Genomic DNA, 16,631 nt, shown 5'->3' on the forward strand with positions numbered 1-16,631 from the left:
TGATCTTTCCAGCTGCAGCGAGAACCACAGGACACTGACAGCAGCTGGCAGATTTCTGCACTGCGGCGCCGTTGGGTGCACTGGGAGGGGGAGAGCAAGGCAAAGCAGGAGCAGAGTCCACACTGGATGGAGGCAGTAGGTGACAGTAGCGGCACTGGCATACAGCGCTATGGCCTACAACTTCCAGGTCAATTCAGGACCCGACTGACCTGCCTGCACTAAAAAAAAAACCAAATAAATGTAGGCACAATCGTGGCATGCCAGGTAGGACTGGATGAGGAGGACCGAAAAGCTGCCGGCTGCCTGGGTGAGCCTGAGCCGAGATTGGGTGAGCCTAGGCCCACCCAATATTCTCTACCATTTTGCCTGGCACCGATGTCAGGCTCACCGGTTTGTAACTTCCCAGATCACCTCTGGAACCCTCTTTAAAAATTAGCATTACATTGGCCACCCTCCAAACTTCGAGTACCATGCTTGATTTTAAAGATAAATTACATATACTAACAATAGTTCTGGAAGCTCGTTTTTCAATTCTATCAATACTCTGGGATGTATACCATCCAGTCCAGGCGATTTGCTACTCTTCAATTTGTCAAACTGCCCCATTACATCTTCCAGGTTTTCAGAGGTTTGATTCAGTTTCTCTAATTCATCAGCATTGAATACCATTTCTGGCATCTTTCTTGGTGAAGATTGAAGCAAAGAATTCATTTAATCTCTCCACTATGGCCTTGTCTTCCCTTAGTGCACCTTTTAAGTTTCAAGTTTATTAGTTATTTACTATCCCACCCTATGGAAGACCTTCTGGGCGGCTTATAATCTAAAATAAGGAAAGAAAGGCAAGAAACGAAAATAGTAAAAAGTAGACAGACATGACTTGAAGGAAAGGAGGTAGAATTACAATATAAAATAGCACAGATGGGGGGAAGGGTAAAAACATGAGGAAAAACACGTGGAGGGGCATAATCGAACGAGGCGCCCAAGTTTTCATGAGGGTGTCCTCTCCCGGCTATTTAAATCAAATTGAATATCTACCACTCTCTCTCCTTCGAGAGCTACAATTTTGTCTTCAGTCTGCTGCATTTTGTTTTTGAACACCAACATTAAAGCATTTAGCTCTTTCATGCATGTTGGTAAAAAGTATCAGATCTTACTAGAACATTCCAAATTGAGTCAGGGTTACTACTGGTGGCTTGTTGGTCATAGGGGGAATAGGTGAATGAGATTATTGGAGTTGAAATCGCTACTACAGGAGCTGCAAATCCCCAGAAAGGGGCAAATCCAAACATTGTGCCTCCTCCCCTTCTGCACCACTGCCAGCACCCGAGCTTGCAAACAGCTCAGCCGATGAAGATGATGCCATCTGACACAAACTTTCACCTCTGGGTGACTCATGTTATCCTCTACAAGCCCAGCTGATCATAATACCAGTAAAAGCTGCTGGGGAGGGTGGAGGAGGGGGCTGAGGACAAACTAATTTCCCTCCTTCAGGTGGACAGAAGGAGCATTCTGACCCGCTTCCTTCATTACTCTGCCATTCTGCATAAGCAACAATTGTACGTTGAACAGAATGAATACCAACTCAGGAGATGCTCAGGGCTGCGACCTTGCCCTTCAGATTTTGAGACATAAGGGGAAAAAATGCAAAATATGAAAGAATTCTTGTTCAAGTTAAACATGCTTGCAGCATATCACACCACCATCTTGACTTCATCCCTCGCATATTTGATTAAACAATAACAGTCTTTAGCAGTTTTCTCTCCATGTTCAAGTGTGAAGCGCTGCGTACGTCCGGTAGCGCTCTAGAAATGATAAGTAGTAGTAGTAGTAGTTTTCCTTATGAACACTCACTCCTACCTTGGTAGAGGTTCTTGGTAAAAGTCCTATCAGTTAGTAGGGCTCTCTGAGTCTTCAGGTACCATGTCTCTTCCCTGCTAGGCACACTGTTACTGTCCTGTTGCTTCTCCTGGAACCCTCATCTGGTTCCCTCTTCAGGCTTGTTACTCCTTCTCCCATTACTTCTGTGTAGGCTCTCACTTGGTACAAATGCAGCAGTTATGTGAGCTCTGTTAGACGCACTTTCCTCCTATTCTTTCCATGAGCAGAGGCTTCAGTCATTACTTTTTAAAAGTACTTAAGTAAAAAGTAAAAGTACTAGCTTCAAAAGCGCTGCGTATGTCTAGTAGCGCTATAGAAATGATAAGTAGTAGTAGTAGTAGTAGTAATAAGCAGAAAGTATTATTCAAAAAAAATATTAAAGTAAAAGTAATAAAGTACAGCTCTTAAAATGACTTTTTTTTTACTACAAAGTAAAAACTATTCTTAACAAGTTAGACCAGTGGCATAGCCAGACCTGACATTTTGGGTGGGACCAGAGCTAATATGAGTGGGCATTGTGTATATAGGTAGGTAGCAGAAGGATAATAAAGTGGCCCTTTTACTAAAGCTTAGCACTCCCACCCCCCACAATCTAGATCAGTTATTCTCAACCATAACGTTCATGTAGGCAAAACACTGAATGCTGCAGTCTGTGGCACAACTAAAAAAGAGCCCACATATCATTTATTTTAATTTAGTTATTTAAAAAAAGGACACAAGGTAAATATAAAGTACTCTTAACAGAATTTACTTTTATTTCAACAACAATTGATTTATCTACTCTTCAACATATCAAAAACTGCATGAAACAGATTTCTAACTAATGAAAAAAGAAAAATCACTGTCAATGTTAAGATTTGTTTCTACCTACTGTGGAATCTGTAGCATACAGAACATAGCTAGAATGTTTCCACTTACTGCTTTCCATAGGAACAATGTATTCAAATTCTGGTAGCATCTCATTAATAGCAACAAAAAATCCCTTCACTGCCAAGTACTTTGTGAAGTAACACTAAATCCTGCAAAAAGGCTTCTCAAAGCCTATGTTGCAAGCCTTAACACCAGTTCCAGTAACAACGGCACAACCCTCATCAATTACAGAAAAAAGGACCAAAAATTAGAAATTGTCCTATAACCCTGCACCAGCCCGTCCCTTCCCTACCCATCTATCCATCTTCATAGCCTGGTATCAGATTTACCCTTCCCTACCCCCCAATCCATCCCCGTAGCCCAGCATCAGCCCTTCCCTTCTCTATCTTACCCCAATCCATCCCTGTAGCTCTTCCCTTCCCCACCATCCATCTCATAGCTAGGCATCAGCCCTACTCTACCCCCCCCCCCACACACTCCCTGTAGCATAGCATCAGCCCTATCCTACCCCCTATCCATACCTCCTGGATCTGGCATCTCCCCCGCCCCCCCGGCAGAGCCCACCTCCAGCTAGAAATCTGCCTACCTTAAATTTAAACTTTTTAAAAAGATTATTTTAACCCGGGAGCTGCAGACCATCCCCACCTAAAAACCCACTAATATGCAATCTTTTGAAAATGTTAACAGGGGCACTAATAAAATTTAATGTTGGTGGGTTTCTGGGGGGGGGGGGCGGCTCTTCACTGCCTAGTGAAAAAAAGGTATATTTAATGATTAAATGTATTTTTTTTTTCTTGTCCTAGGCAGTGAAGAGCCCACTGGCACCATCAGCCAGCAGCATTACACTGACTTTACTTTTTAACTTAATTTCTTTTACTTGGGCAGCTGGGCTTTAGTAGTGGTATGTGGTTGGAAGAAGGAATCCATAATCATCAAACCACAAATGGCCAGCTTTAGTCTCCAGGATTTCAGGTTTCCAGGAAGAACCATGCTCAAGGGCTGTCAAAATACTGTACAGTAAGTGGTTTGGGAGGGGGGAATATAAAATGAAAGGATGACAGATCTCAGAATCACTGTAAAAGAGACCAGCAGAACATCCCCCTTCACCCCCTAAAAAAAAACAGTTTCTGAGGAAGGGGTTTGGGAGAGGGGCCATTGTAGTCACTCAGTACCAATTTTGAAAACCACACAAAATCCTGGGACCCATATGGAACGTTCCAAATGTAATCTGCTACCCCATTCCATAACCAAATCTAAGCTGATTACAATAACAGCATTAAACAATTTAATAATAAATCACATACAGAGAATTACTAGTCAGCCTGGCCTCAGAGACACAGGTGTACTTTGAACACAAACATGGAAGTAAAAGTTTAAGGAAAGCTCTGACCCCTGCCATCCAGAACTTCTAGCAAAAAGTTTCTTATGAGCCCCAGTGGTAACGCCCTTGCTACCACCTATTGCACAGCGAACCTACTATTAACACATAAACTTTCACACGAATTACCACAGATAAAACGCATACACACACAGTGAACCCAGCCTGCCGAGAAGTGGGGGGGGGGGGCTCGAATACCCCCCCCCAACCCAGCACACGCAATCTGTTCAGATGTAGCTGGAAGACACCTTTCTTTTAATTGCAGAACGAAAGACTTTCTGAAGGGGGGAGGGGAGGATAACCTGCATGCAACCTCAGAGAGCTCAGCACACTGTTCTCCCCTCCATGTGTGCTGTTGTGGGGCTGCGGAGGAGTGCTGAGGCCTGGGGGGGAAAGGCTGATCTTTCCAGCTGCAGCGAGAACCACAGGACACTGACAGCAGCTGGCAGATTTCTGCACTGCGGCGCCGTTGGGTGCACTGGGAGGGGGAGAGCAAGGCAAAGCAGGAGCAGAGTCCACACTGGATGGAGGCAGTAGGTGACAGTAGCGGCACTGGCATACAGCGCTATGGCCTACAACTTCCAGGTCAATTCAGGACCCGACTGACCTGCCTGCACTAAAAAAAAAACCAAATAAATGTAGGCACAATCGTGGCATGCCAGGTAGGACTGGATGAGGAGGACCGAAAAGCTGCCGGCTGCCTGGGTGAGCCTGAGCCGAGATTGGGTGAGCCTAGGCCCACCCAATATTCTCTACCATTTTGCCTGGCACCGATGTCAGGCTCACTGGTTTGTAACTTCCCAGATCACCTCTGGAACCCTCTTTAAAAATTAGCATTACATTGGCCACCCTCCAAACTTCGAGTACCATGCTTGATTTTAAAGATAAATTACATATACTAACAATAGTTCTGGAAGCTCGTTTTTCAATTCTATCAATACTCTGGGATGTATACCATCCAGTCCAGGCGATTTGCTACTCTTCAATTTGTCAAACTGCCCCATTACATCTTCCAGGTTTTCAGAGGTTTGATTCAGTTTCTCTAATTCGTCAGCATTGAATACCATTTCTGGCATCTTTCTTGGTGAAGATTGAAGCAAAGAATTCATTTAATCTCTCCACTATGGCCTTGTCTTCCCTTAGTGCACCTTTTAAGTTTCAAGTTTATTAGTTATTTACTATCCCACCCTATGGAAGACCTTCTGGGCGGCTTATAATCTAAAATAAGGAAAGAAAGGCAAGAAACGAAAATAGTAAAAAGTAGACAGACATGAAGGAAAGGAGGTAGAATTACAATATAAAATAGCACAGATGGGGGGAAGGGTAAAAACATGAGGAAAAACACGTGGAGGGGCATAATCGAACGAGGCGCCCAAGTTTTCATGAGGGTGTCCTCGCAGGATGGCCCTGTAAAGGGGCGGGGCAACCCGTATTATCAAAACAAGATGGGTGTCCATCTATCGTTTCAATAATACGGTCAGGGACGCCCAAATCAGGAAATTTAGGTCGACCTTAGAGATGGTCGTCCTTAGGTCATTTTTCAGATGGTTGTCCCCGGTTTTCGGCTATAATGGAAACCGAGGACGCTCATCTGAAAAACGACTAAATCCAAGCCATTTGTTCGTGGAAGGAGCCAGCATTCGTAGTGCACTGGTACCCCTCACATGCCAGTACACCAACCGGGTACCCTAGGGGGCACTGCAGTGGACTTCAGGAAAAGGTCCCAGGTGCATAGCTCCCTTACCTTGGGTGCTGAGCTCCCCAAACCCGCCCAAAACCCACTCCCCACAACTGTACCCCACTACCATAGCCTTTAGGGATGGAGGGGGGCACCTACATGTGAGTACAGTGGGTTTGTGGTGGGTTTTGTAGGGCTCACATTTAGCACCACATGTGTAACAGGTAGGGGGGATGGGCCTGGGTCCAATTGCCTGAAGTACACTGCACCCACTACAACTGCTCCAGGTACCTGCATACTGCTGCGATGGACCTGAGTATGGCATTTGAGGCTGGCATACAGGCTGGCAAAAAAGTATGTTTCAAGATTTTTTGAGGGTGGGATGGGGTTAGTGACCACTGGGGGAGTAAGGGGAGGAGATCCCCAATTCCCTTTGGTGATCATCTGGTCAGTTCGGGCACCTTTTTGATGCTTGGTCATGAAAAAAATGGAACAAGTAAAGTCGCCCAAGTGTTCGTCAGGGACGCCCTTCTTTTTTCCATTATCATCCAAGGATGCCCATCTCCTAAGCATGCCCCAGTCCCGCCTTCGCTACACTGTCGACACGCCCCCATGAACTTTGGTCGTCCCCGCGATGGAAAGCAGTTGAGGGCGCACAAAATCGGCTTTCGATTATGCCTGATATGCGAGAAGGACACCCATCTCCCAATTTGTGTTGGAAGATGGGCGTCCTTCTCTTTCGAAAGTTCACCTGATAGTATCTTCTAGAGTTTTCCAGAGTGCCACTTGGAAGATACTTAATGGTATACATCATTGAATAGAGGAGTAGCCTAGTGGTTAGTGCAGTCGACTTTGATCATGCAGAACTGGGGTCAGTTCCCACTGCATCTCCTTGTGACATTGGTCAAGTCATTTAATTCTCTGTTACCCCAGGTACAAATAATACATGTATATACTATGTAAACCACTTTGAATGTAGTTGTAAAAAAACACAGAAAGGTGGTATTTAAAGTCCCTTTCCATTTTTAAGTCTTTGTTAAATTTCTAGAGCAATGTTTGTAAGCAAAGGACAGCTGGAAGACTGCTCCAAAGTTGGGTCCTTGTACACTAAAAATGCTGTATCTTGTATGCTCATGATTTACCTCTCGATAGCTTGGGATGACTAATTGATTTTTGTTGTGCTGATCTTAGTGTTCGAGCCGGGCAGTAATGAACAAGGTAGAGGAAGAGATAGAGGGATTGCTCTGTCTGTAATGTTTTGAAGACAAGTAGTAAAAATTTATAGATAATATGATGGTTTGCTAGTAGCCAGTGGGCTTCCTTAAGATATGGAGTAACATGGTTATATTTATGTGAATTGGTGATTAGACGAATAGCAGAATTTTGAATGTTCTGAAGGTGGCGGGTGTCTTTGACTCAAAGGGCTTTGTAAAGGGAGTTGCAGTAATCGATCTGAGAGATGACTAATGAATGGATCCATATATTCAGTGCTGTCAAGAGAATTAGAGTACATATAGAACAAATTAATTGCATCTTGTAGAAGCAGTGTTTAATGACCTGAGAGATTTGTGGACCAAATGATGATTTGGAGTCTATAAGAATAATTATGGTTTTGACCTGGGATATGGAAATATTAGTTAGAGGAATTGGTGTAGGTAAGGTGGGACCAAGTTTATGTTGAAAAAGTATGGTTTTAGATTTATTTGGGTTAAGAACTAATTTGTGGTGTCTAAACACACTCAACACACCGAACAAATGTCAGTTAATAAATGTCCCATTAATCTCAGCTTCAGAAGATACTTAGAAGCAGATCCTTATGGGCTACATAAATGCCAGATCGGCAGTAAACAAAACTGAAACTATAACAGAGTGGATCACTCATGAAGATCTCGATCTAGTATTCATCAATGAAACATGAATTCACAACCAAGAAGACCCCATAATCCTAGATCTCTGCCCACCAGGATACAAAATCAACCATTGGACCAGAACAGGAAAGAGAGGAAGTGGCCCTAATCTATGAAGACCAAGGCACTTTCACTTTCTGTATCCATTTGGATACAGAAAGTGAAAGTGCCTTGGTGCTTTGTAGCTTTTACTATATGAGACGTGGGGACCCCTGACGCAGGTGCTAGTCACCGAAACACGGCCCGTGTCGGGTCTTTTTGTCAAGGCTCATTCATTAAAGAACTGTGTTCCATTTTTAAAAGCCCGTGGTGCTGTTTTTTTTGTTTGGACTTTAGTTTGTACTTCGTTTCCTCTCTTTTGTTATATCCTAATCTATGAAGACCACTTCACTTCAGCAACCACTGTGGAATCCATAACACCACAACTTGAAATCGCCGCAGTCAGGTTACAAAGCAAGTCTCTCCTAGCACACCTGAATTGTATCATATTTTACCGACCCCCAGGAAATTGGAAAGAAGCCCAGACAACTCTCATGTACTTTATATCTAATATATGCATTGCAAACCCTAATATGGTGATCATAGGAGATATAAGCCTACACCTGGAGGACACAAACTCAAACTACACAAGTGAATGCAAAGAGTTTCTCCAACTGTGGGACTTCCACTGGCCACAAGTAAACTCAACACATGTAAAAGGTCATGCACTAGATTTACTAACATACAAACTCTCCACAGACCGAACTTTCTCGATAATGGACCAACAATGGAAGAACACACCATGGTCCGAACATTTCAGACTAAATATGACCTTATGCTGGAAGAAGAAAGGACCTCTCCAAACACAAGAATGGTCATCATACAAAACAAGAGGAAAGGTGGACCCAACAACATTCTGGCAAACAATACACGATACCAACTGGTTGCCACAAACCAACTCCATAGACTTCCTCGCTGAATGGGACGAAAGATGTAACAAGGTACTAAACAAAATAGCACCCATATGAACCAAAACCACACACAAACACAACATAATATTTTGCTTCAACAAAGAGCTAAAAATACTAATAACACAATCCAGAAGACTCAAATAAAACTGGAGAAAAACTAAAAATGAACAATCACTAAAAGCATGGAAAGAGATTTTTAAAAAATACAAAATAAGACAATCCAAAAGAAATTTCTATAAAAAACAAATAGGCACAGACAACAAAGACATGAAGAAACTATACAAATTAGTGAACAACATACTCTACAGCAAAACAGTATCAACACCGAATGCAAAACCCCCACCTGCAGAAGAACTAGCCAGATACTTTGAATAAAAAATTACTAACCTACGCAAAAATCTACACCAGGGAAACATGAAAACTGAAACCTTCATAAACAAACTAGATTCTAACCCAGGAGAATACCCAGCGGACCATGTCTGGACAAACTTCACCCATCTAACTGTTGAAACAATGGCTCAAGGAATTAGAAAGTTCTCTTCCACCCATTGCCAACTAGACACCTGTCCCAACTATATCATGAAAGACCTCCTGAGCGCTTCATCACCAAACTCGCAGACCACCTGAATTACATTCTCCAATAAGGCCTATTCCCACGGGACAAAGGAAACATTCCACTAACATCCATCCCAAAATACACCAAGAAAAAAGCAGAGGAAATTACAAATTACAGGCTGATTGCATCCATACCTCTAATAACCAAGATGATGGAAGGATAGTGGCCAAACAAACAACAGAATACCTCACCACATTCACTATACTGCACAAACCCAATCTGGCTTCAGACCCCAACATAGTACAGAAACAGTACTAGTCACACTCCTGTCCAGATTCAAGCAGGAAACAGAAATAGGCAAAAACATCCTTCTACTCCAATTCGACCTGTCAAGCGAATTCAATAAGATAGACCACCACACATTGTTGAGAATCTTCAACAAGATAGAATTACAGGAAAAGTACTTAGCTAGATCAAGGGATTTCTGACCTCCAGGACATACCAAGTTAAATTCAGATATCTCCCCACCATGGAAAGCAGAATGCGGGGTACCACAGGGTTCACCACTCTCGCCCATATTATTCAACCTAATGATGATCCCACTTGTCAGATCCCTAGCCAAACAAGGCCTTAACCCATTTCTGTAAGCAGAAGACATCACAATCTACATACCCTTCAAACAGAATCCCTCAGAAATCACCAAGGAAATAATAAACAGCATGACCGTTATGGAATCCTGGGCATCAGCATTCAAGTTAAAACTCAACAGAGAAAAAAACACAATGTTTCATTCTCTCTTCCCAATACAACACTGAACGCTCCACTACCATCAATGCATTGGGCTCATCTCTCCCAGCCTCACACAACCTGAAAATCTTAGACATAACCATAGACCGCAACCTCACACTCAAAAACCAAGCCAAAGTCACAATAAAGAAAATGTTCTACACAATGTGGGAACTCAAACGCATAAAACCTTACTTTGTTAGGGACATATTCCACAATATGATCCAAACAATGGTACTAGCCCAAGTAGACTACTGCAATAGAATCTACATGGGTTGGAAAGACCAAATCATAAGAAAACTACAGACAGCACAAAACAAAGCGGCCAGACTTATCTATGGAAAAACATGATTTGAAAGCATGAAACCCCTCCTACAAAGTCTACATTGGCTACCAATTAATGTGCGCATAGCCTTCAAGATATGCTGAATCGTACACAGAATTATCTACGGCCTTGCACCAGGCTACATGACCGAATTAAATGATCTACCAATAAGAAACATGGTGGAAACAGCGAGATCATACCTAACCCTCCACTACCCCAGAAGCAAGGGCCTGAAATACAAATTGTCATATGCCTCCAGCTTCTCCTTTATAGGCACCCAACTCTGGAACTCACTGCCAAAAGACCTGAAACTCACGAACAACTACCTGAACTTCCAAACAAAAATTAAAAACACAACTTTTCAGGAAGTTCCTTCTCTCAGCGTCTGCCTAATTTTAGATACCACTGAAACATATCCAAAATACTCTCAGAAGTGGACAACAATAATGCAAACCATACAAAGTGTAAACACAGACTACGTAATTGCTCATAATTTGTGACTACGCAATTGCTGATCATTTGTATTAGTGCTCTACATCAACTAACCTGAAATCTGTAACCGTCTCTCTTGAAATATGTAAGCCACATTGAACCTACCAATGGGTTGAAAATGTGGGATAAATAAATAAAAATAAACTAATCAGTGATCTGAGCAATTTTATGGTTAACAGTAGAAATTTCAGTCGTTGAGCCGGTGTCAAGAGGAACAAGCACCTGAATGTTATCAGCATATACGAATGCAGTCATGTCCAGGGGAAGAGGGGTTGGTGGTTGAGAGGCTAGGATGGGGGAGGGCAGACTTATACGGGGTCTGTGCCGGAGCCAGTGATGGGAGGCGGGACTGGTGGTTGGGAGGCGGGAAATACTGCTGGACAGACTTATACGGTCTGTGCCCTGAAAAAGACAGGTACAAATCAAGGTAAGGTATACACATATGAGTTTATCGTGGGCAGACTAGATGGACCGTGCAGGTCTTTTTCTGCCGTCATCTACTATGTTACTATGTTACTATGATTGAATAAGAGTCAAAAGAGGAGTCAAAAAGATGTTAAATAGTGTTGGAGATAAAATAGACCATAGTGGTACTCCTGAATTAGGACTGAAAGGGGTGGAAAAGGAGATTTCATGGAATACTGTATAGCGACTATTTTGGAAGTATGAGTTAAACCAATCTAGCACTGTACCCAAGATTCCAATAGATTGAAGACTGAGCAAAAGAATCTGGTGATCCACCAGGTCAAAAACTGCAGAAAGATCAAGGGACAGGTAGGATGGATTTAGTTTGATCTAAAAAGTGATATATACAGGATGCGATGCCTAATAGAGCTGCCTCAGTACTGTGATGGTGACGGAAAGCAGTTTGGTTAGGATGCAAAACTTGTTTTAGTAATAAAATTGACCGTGTGTGTACTACAGATTCAAGAATCTTAGCAGTGAAGGGAAGGTTAGCAATTGGATGATTGTTATTAGGATCCATAGAAGAGACAGAAAGAACTTTGATTTTTGCACGTTTAATGGCTGATTTCCAGTATTCTGAGACAGAGCCCATAGGTACGCTGAGACAGACCACTGAATGAATGAAGGAATCCAAGGAACACTTTAGAATGTGTTTTGAATTGAGGGGTCCCGAGCCCCCCCAAGAAGGCTGAAGTGACCTTAAATCTGACTCCATCTCTAAATAACACTAGTACTGGGGTAATCAAGGAGTTGTGAAGTTCTAAAAGGAATTGCCATTAAGGGAGACGTTAGGTCTAAGGAAAAGATACCAGCCTTATGACAAACTGGATTTAGATTACAAGTTATACAATGCAGAGAGAGATAGCCTGATACAGCAAAAGCATTTATACTTACAGCCTTTCATCATTAAGTGAAGTCCACAAATCATCATTTGGAATGAGGAGTTTATTTGCCAAGGTACAAGTCAAATAAGTGATTGACAACAGGCACGTACAATCAATTAGTTATAGGAATATAATAATCCAGCTGCAAACAGGTATTAATTAGTTCCTAATCTTTTATAATTTCTTTTACCAATTAGAGGTTTTACAAGGGAAAGCAATTAGGTAATTTGTCAATTCTGCTGGACACATTGGTTTCCCTTGGAGAGAGTGAGTGCCAACCCTTCTCTCTCTAGCTTAAACCAGGAAATACCCTGATTTTTATAGGTGCCCTCAGGATATGGATAATATGACAGTAGATATACCTGATTGGATCTATGCTAATGTCATGGTTGTCACTGATTGGCTCATGCTAATGAGTTGCTTCTATCTTGCTAACATGGTTTTGTCTTTAGCTCGCTTGACCACAAATCTTAAGCAAGGCCCTGCATCCAGCTACACCTGGAATGACTCACTCATTTCTCAACTTGTTTTTCTAACTTACATTAGAGAAAATTCCACTTTGTAACAGATACGGGCTTCCATTTTGTGCTGAAATCCTCCATTTTGTTTCCATATCTATTGACCTAACTTTTAGGCCTCAATCCGGGCTACAAACTAGGCCATACTTTTCCAGTAAGCTCCCAGTTATGTCAGCCATCAGATTTCTGACTCAGCCAAGGTCTGTAATGGCCTGAGCTCTATGACTGGGCCCGCCACCATTCCAGTGGAGGGGTCTCTGGCTGGACCATAATTATACAAATGCTAGATGGAATGGCGTCATTTGGTGATGCTGCAGTGTTAAGTTGCTTAATGATTCTATTAAGCTCTACAAGAGATAGTTGGGTTAATTGGGGCATGGTGTTGCAAAAAAATAGATGAGAGATGCAAAGTTGGGGATATAGGTGGGGACTGGTGGATTACTGGAAAGCTGCAGCAAAGAATATCTATTTTATTGGTGGTCAGCTAGCGGTCCAAATGATTCTTTGTGTTGGATTCTTGCTTTTATATAATAAGAAAGTTTTTTCTCTGTGTTTTTGCCTACAACGCAATCTTCTTTACAAAGTCTCTCTTTGCTTTCTTTATCAGCGCTTTGTATTTGATTTGCCATTCTATATGCTCTTTCCTAATATTTTCAGTCGGATCCTTCTTCCATATTCTGAAGGATTTTCTTTTAGCTCTAATAGCTTCCTTCATTTCACTTTTTAACCATGCCGGCTGTCGTTTGGTCCTCCTTCCTTCTTTTTTAATACGCGGAATATATTTGGCCTGGGCTTCCAGGATGGTATTTGTGAACAGAATCCACACCTGATATAAATTTTTAACCTTCGCAGCTGCTCCTCTAAGTTTTTTTTTCACCATTCTCATTTTATCATTGACTCATTTTTGAAAATTAAATGCTAACATATTGGATTTCCTACGTGTACTTATTCCAGATCTGATCATGTTATGATCACTGTTATCAAGAGGCCCCAGCACCATTATTTCCTGCACTAGATCTTGTGCACCAGTAAGGACTAGGTCTAAAATTGTTCCTCCTCCTGAACCAGCTGCTCCAGAAAGCAGTCCTTGATTTCATTAATGAAATTTACCTTTCTAGCATGCCGTGCTGTTACATTTACCCAGTCAATATCGGGGTAATTGAAATCTCCCATTATTATTGTGTTCCCAATTTTGTTATGCCTCTCTAATTTCTGACAACATTTCTACACCTATCTGTTCATCCTGGCCAGGTGGACAGTAGTACACTCCTAGCACCATCTTTTTCCCCTTTACACATGGAATTTCAATCCATAGGGATTCCAAGATGTGTTTTATGTCCTGCAGAATTTTTAGTCTATTTCGATTCATGGTCCTCCTTAACATATAATGCTACCCCTCTACCAATTCGATCTACCCTATCTCTGTGATATCATTTGTATCCTGATATGACAGTGTCCCAATGATTATCCTCCTTCAACCAGGTCTCAGAGATGCCTATTATATCACATTTTCAATTTAGTGCAATATATTCTAACTCTCCCATCTTATTTCTTAGGCTTCTGGCATTTGCTTATAGACATTTCAAGCTATGTTTGTTTTTCTTATTTACAACTTGCTCAGCATTTGTCACTGATAATGTTCAAAAAATCTGTCTGCTTTTTATTTAAAGACAACTGGACTACTATTGTTTGTATTGGAACCTCACTATTGGGATGCCCTATTTTCCTGTTTTGGTGATACTCTTATTCTAAATCATGTGTTTTTGAGTGACTGTCACCCCTACCCCAGTTTCTAGTTTAAAAGCTGCTCTATCTCCTTTTTAAATGCCGATGCCAGCAGCCTTTCGGAATAGGCTCCCCTTTCCCCAGAATGTTGCCCAGTTCCTAACAAATCTAAAACCCTCCTCCCTGTACCATTGTCTTATCCACACATTGAGACTCTGGAGCTCTGCCTGTCTCTTGGGTCCTGTGTTTGAAACGTAGAACATTTCTGAAAATGCTACCCTGGCGGATGTAAATTTCAGCTTTTTACCTAGTAGCCTATTAGATTGTAAGCTCTTTGAGCAGGGACTGTCTTTTTTCTATGTTTGTGCAGCGCTGCGTATGCCTTGTAGCGCTATAGAAATGCTAAATAGTAGTAGTAGTAGTAGCCTAAATTTGGCATCCAGAACCCCTCTCCCACATTTTCCTATGTCATTGGTACTCACATGTACATAATATAAGTACGTAAATATTGCCATACTGGGATAGACCAAAGGTCCATCAAGCCCAGCATCCTGTTTTCCTGGTTACAAGTACCTGGCAAGATCCCAAAACAGTATAATATATTTTATGCTGCTTATCCTAGAAATAAGCAGTGGATGGAAGGTATGGAAGGTATGGAAAACAGATGTGAGGATGTTATAATGCCGTTGTATCGCTCCATGGTGCGACCGCACCTTGAGTATTGTGTTCAATTCTGGTCGCCGCATCTCAAGAAAGATATAGTGGAATTGGAAAAGGTGCAGCGAAGGGCGACTAAAATGATAGCAGGGATGGGACGACTTCCCTATGAAGAAAGACTAAGGAGGCTAGGGCTATTCAGCTTGGAGAAGAGACGGCTGAGGGGAGACATGATAGAGGTATATAAAACAATGAGTGGAGTGGAACAGATGGATGTGAAGCGTCTGTTCACGCTTTCCAAAAATACTAGGACTAGGGGGCATGCGATGAAACTACAGTGTAGTAAATTTAAAACAAATTGGAGAAAATTTTTCTTCACCCAACGCGTAATTAAACTCTGGAATTCATTGCCGGAAAATGTGGTGAAGGTGGTTAGCTTAGCAGAGTTTAAAAAGGGGTTGGACGGTTTCCTAAAGGACAAGTCCATAAACCGCTACTAAACGGACTTGGAAAAATCCAAAATCCCAGGAATAACATGTATAGAATGTTTGTACGTTTGGGAAGCTTGCCAGGTGCCCTTGGCCTGGATTGGCCGCTGTCGTGGACAAGATGCTGGGCTCGATGGACCCTTGGTCTTTTCCCAGTATGGCATTACTTATGTACTTATGATTTTCCCCAAGTCCATCTTAATAATAGCTGATGGACTTCCAGCCAAACATTTTTTAAATCCCACTAAGCTAACTACTTTTACTATATTCTCTGGTAATGAATTCCAGAGTTTAAATATACGTTAAGTGAATAAATATTTTCTCTGATTTTGTTTTAAATTTACTACTTTGTAGCTTCATTGCATGCCCCCTAGTCTTTTTGGAAAGAACAATTGATTCATGTCTACCCATTCCACTACACTCATTATTTTATAGACCTCTATCATATCTTTCCTCGGTCATCTTTTCTCCAAACTGAAGAGCCCTAGCTGCTTTAGCCTTTGCTCATAGGGAAGTCTTTCCATATCCTTTATAATTTTCATCGCCCTTCTCTGTACCTTTTATAATTCTACTATATCTTTTTGAGATGTGGTGACCAGAATTGCACACAATATTCGAGGTGCAGTCGCACCATGGAACAAAATACAAAGGTATTATAACATCCTCATTTTTGATTTCCATTCCTTTCTTAATAATACCTAACATTCTATTTGCTTTCTTAAAATAGAATTGCCCGCACAGTGCTTAAATTTTGGCAATATTTTGGGATATTTGCAGCAATTCTTTGTAAACTATTTTGTAAAATCCCTTTGCACTTTAGTATGTCTAGTTTAATGCCGGCTCCTCCCCAGCACTTTCTAAAATCCTATCTAGGTGATACATGAGGTTCACCATTTTAGCACCAGGCAGGCAAGTGATCAGGCAATGTCCACCAGCCACCCAGCTATCTACATGCTTAATAATTACATAGTAACATAGTAACATAGTAGATGACGGCAGAAAAAGACCTGCACGGTCCATCCAGTCTGCCCAAGAAATGTGCCACTTTTTTGTGTATACCTTACCTTGATTTGT

This window comes from Microcaecilia unicolor, chromosome 7 (assembly GCF_901765095.1).
Source record: "Microcaecilia unicolor chromosome 7, aMicUni1.1, whole genome shotgun sequence".
NCBI classification, from domain to species: domain Eukaryota; kingdom Metazoa; phylum Chordata; class Amphibia; order Gymnophiona; family Siphonopidae; genus Microcaecilia; species Microcaecilia unicolor.